Source organism: Peromyscus leucopus, chromosome 18 (assembly GCF_004664715.2).
Source record: "Peromyscus leucopus breed LL Stock chromosome 18, UCI_PerLeu_2.1, whole genome shotgun sequence".
Taxonomy (NCBI): Eukaryota; Metazoa; Chordata; class Mammalia; order Rodentia; family Cricetidae; genus Peromyscus; species Peromyscus leucopus.
Window position 1 is genome coordinate 37,445,709 of NC_051078.1, and position 12,744 is coordinate 37,458,452.

The window sequence follows — 12,744 nt, forward strand, 5'->3', positions numbered from 1 at the left end:
AAACAAAGAACACTTAGCCTCTTGCGTAGAGACACCTTTATACTACACTTTTCAGAGCCAGTTATTTTTAAATTTTCAGAATTTGCTTGCAGCCTCATTCTCTGCAAGATCTTCCCATCTATTTCAACTGTGTCAAACTATGACAAAAAGAGAAGGAAACGGGGGTAGACTAATGTGTCACTCAGGCTGGCTCAGAGATAAGCTGAGAGAGCAAGAATCGGGTGAGGAAGGAGAAAACGTGTCATCATCTGAAAAAGAACTCTTCCCTTTCCAACTATATATAACTTCCCCATTGTAAATGACTAAGGTTATCATTAGTAACAATAACACCTTACATGTGTCTAGGGCCACATAACTTACAAAGTCCCCTTCGGCTGCTAACTCATCTCATCCTTTGACAGACTGTCAATCTGCCAGCACAGACCCTATTAGTTCCTCTGTGTGTCCCAGCCCTCCAGTGACTTCCTGCTGCTCTTTCTAAACCTGGTACCTCAGATCATTGACACAGGTGAAAACCAGCCATGAGCACCTCCCAGAAGGCATGGTGGTTGGTCATCCTGCTTGGCGATGTGTGGAAATTTGCACACTGCAGTTAATTTCTACTTAGAGATAATTCAAATCATTAAAAACTGAGGTCAGATAGCTGCAAATTATTGAGGTCATGCTATTTTTTTATGGAGACATGACAACATTAAAAATGGATATTATGGATTAATTCCAAAAAATTTATTCTCACTTATATCATAGAGTCATTTGGGCACCATCCATTTCTCTTGTAAATTAGCCCCTGATAATCATAATTATGACCCTTAGGTGCTATAAGACAATGAAATACCTCCTAATTACTAAAAGGTGTTCATTTGTGTCTTTTTGATATACAGTCCAAAGATTTTACTGCCTCGTCATTCCTTGAGAATCGGTCCCCTATATATGTGATCTGTTCATATGATTAAATGTGTCTCACAATAGTAGTTCTGTAAAAGAAAGTCCAATACCTAATGCTGAGTGCCATTAAATCACAGGAGGACTTCCCCTTACACTTCTTGTTAGTGTCAATCATCCTGACGCCCGTGCTCATTAGTGATAAGTCCTTCTTGAAGTGGAACCATGTTGAGTGTGCATCATTATGACGCTTTAGCATAAGTGAATGCTTCCCATGTCACATACATGATCGGATATCACATGAGACCCATGAGGTATTATTCCTGGCATCATATAAAGTCAGCCCCAGGAAACATATGTTGCTCAGAGCCAAATAACTAATAAGTGACAGGGAAACAAAATTCTATCCACACAAGTCAAAAACTTTTCCCATCAAACCGCAGGCACATCAGAAACTAGTCTTGCAGAATTGATGCTGGGAGCTTCAGCCAGCACTGAGTCTCTTCACATGAGGGCTAGCCTGGTAGTTCTTTTAGAGGAATTCATCTCAACCAACAAATTTGAGGTTGAGGCACCTGGTTCTAATCTCCATCATCAGGGTCCAATGATGTCCTCAACATTCCCTTACAGTGCACCCACCTTGGGAGATGTTCACCCAATGCATCATTGTAGAGGCAGTTTTATTTATTCTGAGCTGAAACAAGACCATAACCTGGCAGGTCCTTTTGTAGTCACTTTTTTAAAAAAAAAATTCATGTATGAAAATAGGAAGCATTGAAAGGAAATACTGGGACAGGAGCTCTCCATTTACCTTGGATACAAAATAGATTTCTCTGCCTTTGTCTGATGAACAGAACAGACAGTGCCCACTCTTCCTGGAGAGTGTGAAATAAGAGATAACTTTGAACACAGGCTTCCAGATCAGCCTTTCAATTTAATCAGAACCCGTTTTTAAACAAGCCATCCTGATATTAACAAGTGACATAGCAAAGTCATTGCCTTGAACACGCTCATCTGCACAGTGGCACGAGAAGGTGAGGGACATCTCCGAGGAAGTCAAGCGTGGGCTATTAATTATGTGTAAGGAAGGAATGGTCCCCGGAAAGCCACAGTCAGCTAGAGAAACCAAAACACTGGGCAGACTTCTGCTTTTTCATGAGGGATTGCTGATTCCACATGCAAATTGCCAGTGAGTGGAAAGCTGCTAACAAAGCAATACTGTGCTTCTCTGCTCAGGAATACTAAAAAGAAATGTCTTCTGTATTTATTAAGCACTTATAATTATTCCTGACATGTCAAGTATAGCAGGAATAGAATTGGAGAAGATTAGCAGAATGAAATTTTAACATGATGTCAGTCTTTAAAGAATTGAATGAATGACCCCAGAAATCATCATTCTTTAAGTATGACTCTACCATTTAATGAGAGAGAGAGAGAAGGAGGGAGGGAGGAAGAGAGAGAATATTGAAAGAAATCCTGCCATCACTCTGGGATGAGTGTAATTTTTGAATAGTCAAGCAAAATGGCAAGATCAAGCTTGATGTCACACTGTAAGACTTTTTTGAACCTAAGAACTAAAGGGAATAGAGGTGTGTGGCAGTGAGTGGCCTTGGAGTGAGGGTGTGGGACATCTGGCAGCCCGGTCTTCCCTTCCTCTCCCCTGACCTTGCTTCTGTACCAGCAGGTTCCTAGTGGACAATTAGCAGAGCCTAAAGAAGCAAGATTTCTTAAGAAAAGGAATTCCAGTGTTAGCACCAAAAGAAGCGACTTTTGCCTCTGGAACGTCTGAGGGCTGCTGAAGTGTCGTCTCATTAAAATGCATGACCCGAATTAATTCACATTCATTCTGTTGAGAGCCAAATCACCTGGGTTGAATTTGTGTGTGGAATCATAAAAAATGAATAATGAGGAATGACAACAGGTCCGTGGAGGGACCAGGGAGGAGGCCATAGGTAAGCAGAGTCTCTTTCCCCGCTCTGTTATTTTTTAATGTTTCTTTTGGTGGGCAGGGGAGATAGTTCAGTCTCCAAAGTCGTTGCCTTTCTTCCATCCTTAGAGCCCATGTTAGAAAAAGAGAAGCTGGGTACAATGGCACTTGACTATAATCTCCCTGTGGAGGAGACAGAGAGAGGAGGCACTGCAGGGCTCACTAGCCAACCAAATTACTCTACTTCATGAGTTCAAGGCCGGTGAGAGACCTAGTGGGTGGTACCTGAGGAATGACATTAGATGTCTTTGGGCTTCCACATGTACATACAGGCGCACACACACACACACACACACACACACACACACACACACATATTCACATACACACGTACACACACATGTACTTCCATATGCACAGGAACGTGCATACACATATATACATACTGGAACATGCATACACACACACACACACACACACACACACACACACACACATACATCCAAACCCATAGAGACAAGCACACATTTGGTGCTTTTAGAGGTTATTCTGAAACTGTTATATGCTATAAAATAAATAGAATCTTTAAGACAAATGACAAGTTAAAGTTTATAAATGGCTTTCCATGGTTTCCAAGTATGTGGTAATAAGAAAAAGAAGACAATTCAAAAATAAAGTAAGACTTACACATTTTTGGTAAGAAAATCTGAAAAGCACATTTCATGTTCTTGTGAAGCTTGGGTGAGGAGAGAGGACACAGGGGAGAAGATTCATGAAGTTGCCTCAGTTGGAGCTGCACACACCAGGGCTTTCTGAAGATAATTGTAAAGGCTATGCTGTGCCTGGCCGAGAGATGCTCTGAGGGAGGAAGCTAGAGCCTCAGCTCACATCATCTCAGAGCCGAAAGATGATATCCTTTGTCTGTACAGAGGACTGATGTTGACAGGTATGAGGCCAGACCGGATGGCTCAACCCCTCACTCTGCACCCCCTCATGGCTGTTCATCACCCAAGGCCAACTACTTCTGCTCTATAGATGGTTCCTGGTAGATCATGCTGTCATCCCTTGCTAGGTGAAGACATTTGTGTGAAGTTGATATCAGGAAATGTAATGTTTTTCTAAGACTTCAACCACTCTTGACCTCCCAAGGGTTCTAATTTTAGAACTGCCCATGATCAGCACCTGGCTACCTTGGAAACACACCATCCGCACCTAGAAAACCAGAGGCTGTGTATTTCCAAGACCTCATTTCACAATGAGAGTCTCTTAGAATACAGGTGATAGGTTCTTTCTATCTGAGGAGAGGCCTGGATATTGGTGGGGAGGAATTTGTGCAGAGATGCCTGGAGGGTCCAAACAGGGGAATGGATGCGCTTTTTTTTTTTTTTTTTTACCATCTATTTTTCTGTCTTCCTCTCAAATGAGGCTGTTCAGACATCCCTTCATCGAAACCGTAATTCTGGACCAAGATGCTGCTTTGTACATCAAGGTTCCCCTTTCCTCGGATATATCAGAGAATGTCTGGTCTCTGAGGCAGACAAAACGAAGTATTGGGGCCTCTCACTGTTGGCCTCTTGGGTGCCAGAAATTGGTTGGCTCATCCCATGGCAAGCAGGCCACATAGACAACCCAGTGCATCCTGGGGGAGTGACCCAGAATAGCTTCTCTTTGGGTCTCCTGCTGGGCCTCTGAGCTTTTCATGCTCCCCAGTGGCGAGGTCCATTTTAGAACTGAAGAGAAAGAAGTTTTAGTCCATTCCATTTTCTTTGTGTCTCACTTGTTGTACAGTGTCATATAAACGGGCACCGAACCTGCCATTTTTCTCCTAAAACTTGTATTACTCTTACTTTGGAATATGAATCGTCTTTTCAGGTTCCTAGCCAGCCTTTTCCAAGACATCCATATAGCCTCAAAGAAGTCTAAGCACTTGGAGAAGTGGTTCTCAACCTGTGGGTCGCAATCCCTTGAACAACCTCTCTCCAAATATATATATGTGTATACATATATATATATTTACATTACAATTCGTAACAGTAGCAAAATTACAGTTATGAAGTAGCAATGAAAATAATAGTCGGGGGTCACCACACCGCGAGGAACTGTATCAAAGGGTCGCAGCATTAGGAAGGGTGAGAACCACTGGCTTGGGGTTCCAGGAAGGGAAGCAGGCAAAGTAGAAACAGGCATGAAAGACACACAGAGAGTTGCCCCAGTCTCACACTGAAGAGTTGTTAAAATTGTCTCATCACTCTCCAGACCAAATGCACCTGTGTGACTCTGTGTTGGAATCTGGCTTATGATATAAGAAAACAATGAAGCCAGCCATCCTGCCACACCACCTCAAACAAACCTTCCCTTCCCTTGCAGACACTGCTTCTTCTGGCTTGTGAGATTTTTCTGGCCTCCTTAGGTGATTCTGACATATCCCAGGAATACGCCTATGTTCCTGCAAAAGGAAGCAGAATCAAGTTACATGGGGCTGTGGGTGACAATACAGATTTGAAAGCCATGTCGTTCCTGTGTCCACATCTGCCTCTTCTGAAATGTGTGCTGCTTTCTCAGCCAGGGACAGCCTTTGATCGTCAGCACAGCTGGCGGCTCATGCACATAAACTAAGTCTTCTCCAATGTGCCTACACTGAGTTAAGCATTTAGCATAGATTAATTGGCAGTAGATTTATTTATATTTGTATTTTGTAGGCAAGGAAGCCAATTCATGAAGAGATACAATCACACATATCAAGCTTGCAAAGACAGAGCCAAGATACAACCTTGGGGGGGCCTGATTCAATAGGAGACAATTAGGTGTGGTCTTCTCAAAGGTTCTAGTTAGTCATTTTTACATGAATGAGAAATAGACAGGTAAGCCTGGTGGTCAGGGCCGATCAGAGTCAAATTTAGTTCCAAGCCAATTGATTTCATTCAGATAGAAAGAAGAGAGCCAGTGTAAAGAGATCATCTTTTTGTATAAGCCTCTGAGAATCAAAAGCTTGCAGTTCGGGGACCCATGGCTCGGACAGGCAGATTTCTGTCCGGTGTCAGCATAGACACTGCAGGAGCCCAGCCTCCCATTAAAACCCCAACTCCACCCGCTGGAAGCTGTGTGATTCCAGGCCAATGACTTGCTGTCTCGGTGATTCTGTCTGGTCTGCATGGCGAGTGTAATTGTGCTGCGGTGGGATGAAGGAGGTCAGGTATGCAGATTGGGAATAGCTCCTGCTATCGAGTCAAGTACTCTGGACAGCTGCTGGTTTTCCTGTCGTCCTCACGATCTGCTCCGAAGAGGTGGTGACCTCTGGCATACTGGCAGGGACAGAGGGTTTATGCATCTTATGCAAAAAGCTCTCAGGAACTTTATATAGGAGACGACGTAAAAAGCGACTCCTGTTAGATGCACTTCAGTGACGACGACAACTTTTAGGGGCTGCAGATATCCTGGATATCAGATACTGACATTAAAATTCATAATGGTAGTAAAATTACAGTTATTAAGTATCAACAAAAATAACTTTATGGTTGGGGTAGGGGGTCAGCACAACATGGGGAACTATGTTAAAGGGTCGCAGCGTTAGGGAGGTTGAGAACCACTGGGCTAGAACTCTCTGGCTTTATCTCATTGGAGAGGTAAGTGAGAAGCTGGTCAACCAATAGGTTGCATGGCACTGTGTGAAATTCCAATTTTGCACCTAGCCGAAGGGATTTAACATAACATATAAATGGCATGATTTTCAATGAAATCAGAGGCTGAAAATTTATTCTGAAAGTCTGAATCTTGATCTGGGCAGATGATTGAGTCAACAACCTGCTTGTGGCACGAGCGTGAATACCCAAGTTCAGATGCCCAGAGCACACAGAGAAAGGTAGTGTGTGTGGACTATGGGCCCGTAATCTGAACATGGGCCTGTAATCCCAGTGATGGAGAGGCAGAGACAGGGGCATCTCTGAGGCTCGCTGACCAGCTAGTCTAGTCAAATTAGTAAGCTCCGGGTTCAGTGAGAGACCCTCTCTCAAAAACTAAGGTGAAGAGTAATCAAGAAAGGCATCTAATGTTAACCTCTAACCTCTGTATATTCAGATACAGGTGAGCATGTGCATGCTACACACACAAACACACACACACACACACACACACACACACACACACACACACACAATTCTGAATCTTGACATGTCAGAAAGGGAAATATTTCTATCTGCAAAGGTCAAATGATTAGGAAGCCCAGATATAGCATTTCATCTTGACAATTTGTCTTGGGAAGATACTGTGGGATATCTGATTACTTACAGGTCTGATCGATTCCCACACATACAAGTCTTCACTGCTGTTTTTGCCAAAGAATCAGACTGGATTCCACGAGGAATCCTTAGAGGGCTCTCGTGGGGTAAGGCCGTTTTAAGACAGTTTGGGCCCACTCTGCCAGCTCACCAATGGGAAAAGTTGGCAAAATCCCAAAGATGGCTTGTGTTATATCTGTTATGTCACAGGGCGGAGTGTGTTTGGGTGGGTTAAGGGGAAGCCTATAATTTTGTAGCTATTAGTAGTACATTTCTGCTAAACCTCTTTTTATTCTAAAAATTGGTTGAAAGAATCTTAGCACTCAGGACAATTCTAGGCTGCTCCGTCACCAGAATAGAATCCACCCAGACTTGGTACTAATTTTATACAGCACAGAGTGTAAATATTGACCCAAAAATATTGAGTACCTTTGTCCCATTTTTTTTCTTTTTTTTTAATTGTCTTTTGTGAAGATTTTCCTGTGTAAATAAAAAGATAGTGTTTTGAACTTAATCCTAACTACTTAGAAAAGATGGAGCCACTGATGTCTTGCTTAGAAAGAAGGAGCATGATCAAGCTCACTATGGAGCCATGAATTGCTTCCATAATAATAGCCATCCTTTTGTACCAGATGTACACACATGTGCTTCTCGCTTCTTGAATCGAATTCTAGATGATTGCCCTGTAAATAAATTAGCACAACAATCACGTCATGCTTTTTGTTGTCTAGGGTCATCCTCATGTGATGCTTAGTGATCCCGTTACACTTGGGTAATCAGGTGAAGGAGAGCCTCGTGATCGTCCATGGGTCAGCTATGTGGACTCTAGCTGCCAAAGGCGCTTCTCCTTCTGAACAGAGCGCTTTGCTCAGCCAGTGTAGACATGGCCTGATAAACAATGGAACTCCTCCCTTGAGAACTGGAGTGTGGATTGATCTAATCCTTTAAGAGAAAAGTGTGCTCAGGTTTGATGAACGGTTGAGATGATGACGTTTCTAGTCCAATGGATCCTAAATTGGCGATAATGTGATGAGTAGCATAATTTATAATGAACTTCAAAGGGGGTAGGGCTGAGTGTTCCAAAAGCTAATCAAGGGGCTATCAAATCAAAGGTTTCTTGTGAGCTTAACTATGTGCGGCAGGGAGGTTCTTGCAGGCTTGTATCTGTCAGGTCTTAGCACTAAACCTGTCAGAGTGCTGCCTGGTCACGTCGTTTTTAACCAAGATGTCACCTACCTCATGAAAAGCAACTTGCCTTGTGCCCCCCCCCCCACATACACACATGCACACTCATTTCATCGGAGATAGGAAATGCAGAGGGGATGCCTCTGTTAACACCATGCCTCTGTTTTGCAGATTTGCAGGTTCATGGAGTCAGCAAAGAGGTTTATGAACAGCAGCCCTTGCACTCTGCATAGGATGGCTGCAGGGAATGCTTTCCGGTCTTGCCCAGAGAAGTGGGCCAGGGCCACTGAGATTTAAATCAGGTGTGTGAAGGATGCTGGAAACATGAATTAGTGTCTGTGTTTTTCTTGTCTTGCACTTAGGCCCACCAAGGGAAGTGGGGAAGGTGGTGGCTTAAGCCTCAAAACACGCCCCTAACACAAACCATTGTCTCCCAGGATGTGACATACTCCAAACCTGTTTTTTCCAGACCCTCTCTCTATATCTCACCAAGTTTCCAAGTTGTAAATTTTAAAAGCATGATGATAGTTTTTCATATATTAAAAACAACTTGATTTGGGAGCTATGTTAAAAAATTGAAACTTGAACTTTGATTCTTTTTTATCATTAGTCTATTTCCTCATGGAATAAGTGTTATTGGTGATATGAACTAACTGTGAGAAACTTAAGAAAAATATTTCCTTCAAAGTCTCTTCAAAATAGATGCTCACATTATCTTTAAATGGTGGTTAAGTGGTTCCGAAAAAAAAGCAAGCAACATTAACAGCTTCAGAAAACATAAACCATGTCTCTTTAGAAGATCAAGTTGTGCTTTATAGCCTAGGCACTTAATTCGTTCAGGAACTACACCGTCTCCATGGCTGTATTTTGTTAGAAAGGAAAGAGAGGCTGTTTCTACAGGTGTCACAGAAAAATCAATGCTGAGCCACGGATTATTGGATCCCACGGAACCGTGGAGACTTGGCAGTGAAATTCTTCCAAAGGTGAGTAGGGGCCATTGATTTTCTTTCTCAGGCCTGAGGAAATAGGGCCCAAGGAACAGAGACCAAATTTAGATTGGAAACAAGTGTGACATGACCCTTTACTTCCAGAAAAATGCAGTAACTTCGCCAAACAAATAAGTGTGGAAATTCAATGAGAGCATAAGCATAGAAGTTGGTGTCTTTCAGTTTTCATCAATTTGCTTTAAAATATTGTACACACACATTCTTGGTACATTTTATTTAAAAGCATAATTGTTTGACCTTTTACCTATAGTTCTGATTCCTTAGTTGTTTTACTACATTGCTTAGCATTCCATCTGCGCAGGCAGAGGTGTTCCTGGCTTGGGAAGTATAAATCCCGTGGGAAGTCAACTGGAGAACATTTTACGCATCGCTCATTCTATTATGAGCCTGCAGCTCTTCCCTCTCTCCACAAGGTAAGAGATTTATTGTGAATTGACTAAAAGAGTTAGAGGATGTTGTGTGCTAGGAGAACCCGCTTTCAATGTATATATTCTTTGCAAGTTGTAATGGAGAATGTGCAACTTGTTTTCTAAGTAAAGCATAATTGTGGTGATTAGCCTGCTGGCCTACATGATGTCACACTCATCTGTCCCTGGTGGGATTGGTGTGTTCTGTCCTGGAGCCTGGGTTCTGTGGTGTTGTCTTCCTCATGGGAAGTGGTGTGGGGAACTTTTTATAATGAATTTGAGCAGAGTTGATGATTCAGGAAGATTATTCAGGCTTAAAAGCAGAAAATGGCCAAATTACTACTTTAATCTAGCTAGAAAGCAATATATTTGAATTATACTCATTTGGGCAATCAGAAATTGATTATAAAATATCAGTCTACAAAAAGTGCCAGTTCATGGTAGTGAATGTGATGATCTTGTCATTTATTTTTTGTTCACTGGTTTTTGATTTTTTTTTTTTGAGACAAGTTTTCTTTGTGTTGCCCTGGCTGTTCTGAAACTTGCTCTGTAGAACAGGCTGACCTCAAACTCAATGAGATCTGCCTGCCTCTGCCTTCTGAATGCTGGGATTAAAGGTGTGCACCACCACCACCCAGTTGGGGTTGCTTTTTTTTTTTAAATTGGCCAGTTAAAACAGTCTTATTCTCTTTTCCTTAGCCTAAACTTTTAAATTGGCTGAAACACTAAATGCTGTGTACAATCTTTACTCAAACTTGGATACATTAGACAGTGTCCTGATCCTGATTGTTCCCACATCACTGTTATGTGCAGGACAGCTGGCTAGAAGAGCACAGAATTACACATAAAATAGCTGAAAGTGAAAAATCTTTGGATTTCCCATTTGATGCGGTAAGATTTTATCAAGTGCCATGAAGCTGCATTTGACTTCACCACTGTCCCGTCAGGCTTCATATGCTTTGTCTGAACTGTGACTCTTTTGAGATGTTTAAAACTAGTCTATTTAATGATTATGTTTATATATAAATCAAATAGTTTTTACTCTTTTCCGTCTTCCTTAGCTGTGACTCAGACTACCATTGAAGGTATATAAATAAAGTGAAAATGGTGTACATTAGAGCTCTTTGGGGGAAAGGCCATGCTATTTTCTATTCCTTGCTGAAGTTTAATGACGGGTGCATAAATTCTTTGAAGTGACCAAAGACAATAGCAGTTTTCAAGGGCTCTGAGGTTAAAATGAGAAATAAAGATTTTTGCGATGAGTGATAACCACATGTATACTGTTGCAATGATGGAATATCTTTATGAGAATAAAATTACAACCACCAAGGGTGAGATTATGCAGGAGGTAGACCTGGATACAGTTCAAGATACCTGTGTACACAGTCCAGAATGCACCAGTCTCTAGCTCACTTCAGTCGGCATGAGTGTTGTATGGATCAAAATGAAAACATTTTTTTTCATGCCTATCAAAAAACATTAAATTGGAATCTCTCATAAGATACTGGATATTTGTTATCTACGTCTAAGCAGTGTGATGCAGCCATTTTCCTTCTAGACTAAGGTTAAGCGTGTCTCATGAGTTTTTCAAGTTGAATATTTCCTAATCAGTTTGGGGGAAGCGGCAATTATTGAGGCATCCTTATCTTTAGTGTGCAAGCGATCTGAGATGCCAACATGGCAGAACACACTGTCTTCGACTTAGGAACTTTTCCTTTGTTTGCTGCTCGTCAGCCTTTGGGGGTCTTTCTGGACTCCCCTCTCCTCTGTTTCTCTTTGATGCTTCTATTGTATCCCACCTGGCAGTTAAAGGACAGAAGCAACAATAAGGCTGCCTGGCTACGTTTTCACCGTGCCACCAACTGCGAGTTAAGCTGACAAACATTTTGAGAGCTCGGCCCATTTCATTCACAGCAGGATGGCAGGTAAAAGCATTTCTGTATTAAAATACGCATTTTGTTTCTTCAGGTTTTTTTGGTTTAATTTTTCTGGCTTGCCCGTCAGGGGCAGAAATGGAAGTTGGTTGGGGATCCAGTGCCTGGGGTATTTAATCAAATGCCTGGCAACTCCTGATTACAGGATACAGAAATTTCACTTTTAAGGATTACTGTGGTGCATTTTTGTCAACTCACATGGGCGCCCCCTTCTACACAGCATGGAACTGGTCTGCTGCCATCCCACCACCCCCTAAACAGAATATAGCGGAAGAATTGCAGTGCTTTTGCGACAACTCTTGGGTTATTAGAAACTGAATATGTGAAGTAAAAAATTTCATGGCCTATGGATATCTGTGCATAATGTGTATTATTGTTTGATCTGTGAGAATGAGACATTGAGGTTCAATTTCATGGTGTTCTGTTAACTTGATTATGATTTCTTAAGTGGTAAGTATGAGCCACCCTCCATACTGAGTGAAACTCACTTCATCAAGCAAACATCACAAAGCAAATCCTATGTTGATCTTTGACCATGTGACCTTTCACTCTGCTGTGCTAGACACCGCTAAGTTCGTGCAAACAGGAGCTTGTGGGACAAGACAAGTTGGCTTTCCTCCCTGAGCAGGAGTAAACTGAAGGAATTTCCCCATGACTGGTGAAATTTGGATACATAACACCAGTTTGCACTCATGCTGATTACATTTCTAAGGGAGGTTAGATCTCTAGATACTAGTCACCTGGGACAAATGGGGATAATACTGTCACATTTATGGTGGGAGACGGAAGTTCGGAGATATGTCAGATTAATGTGATGAGAACATTACTCATTATGAATGAATCAAAGGCTCCCCAGCTGGTGTCCAAATTCACAGCTATTGAAGTCAGTTTCACAGAGCTTCTTCTGCTGGAGTTAGCGCCTACGCACGAGCTATCTTACCTTCGACTTTGACTGGCATTTTGTTTTGTAGTCTCTGAGCATCCTATAGATATTTCTTTCTGGATTAGGTCATACCTTAACAAAGGGTGCAGTGTAAAAATAACAGAGCCTTTCTCTGAAGCTTTATAAGGCAAATTATGAATTGAAGGCCCATGGATGCCCACACTATGAGCATGCCTAGACCTTGT

The 12,744-nt window shown here is 42.1% G+C and overlaps 1 long non-coding RNA gene across 7 annotated transcripts in view; it reads left to right on the forward strand.

Annotated features, from left to right (window-relative positions):
• LOC114700555 overlaps nt 1–12,744 on the forward strand; it is a 92,524-nt gene that overhangs the window by 21,041 nt on the left and 58,739 nt on the right. For 4 of the 7 annotated variants that reach the window (XR_003735706.2, XR_003735701.2, XR_003735702.2 and 1 more), the window contains 2 exons: nt 8,440–9,688; nt 11,489–11,607. This is a non-coding gene — a long non-coding RNA (uncharacterized LOC114700555). The remainder of the gene's footprint in view (nt 1–8,439; nt 9,689–11,488; nt 11,608–12,744) is intronic. The other 3 variants (XR_003735713.2, XR_003735712.2, XR_003735705.2) reach the window with 3 other exon arrangements.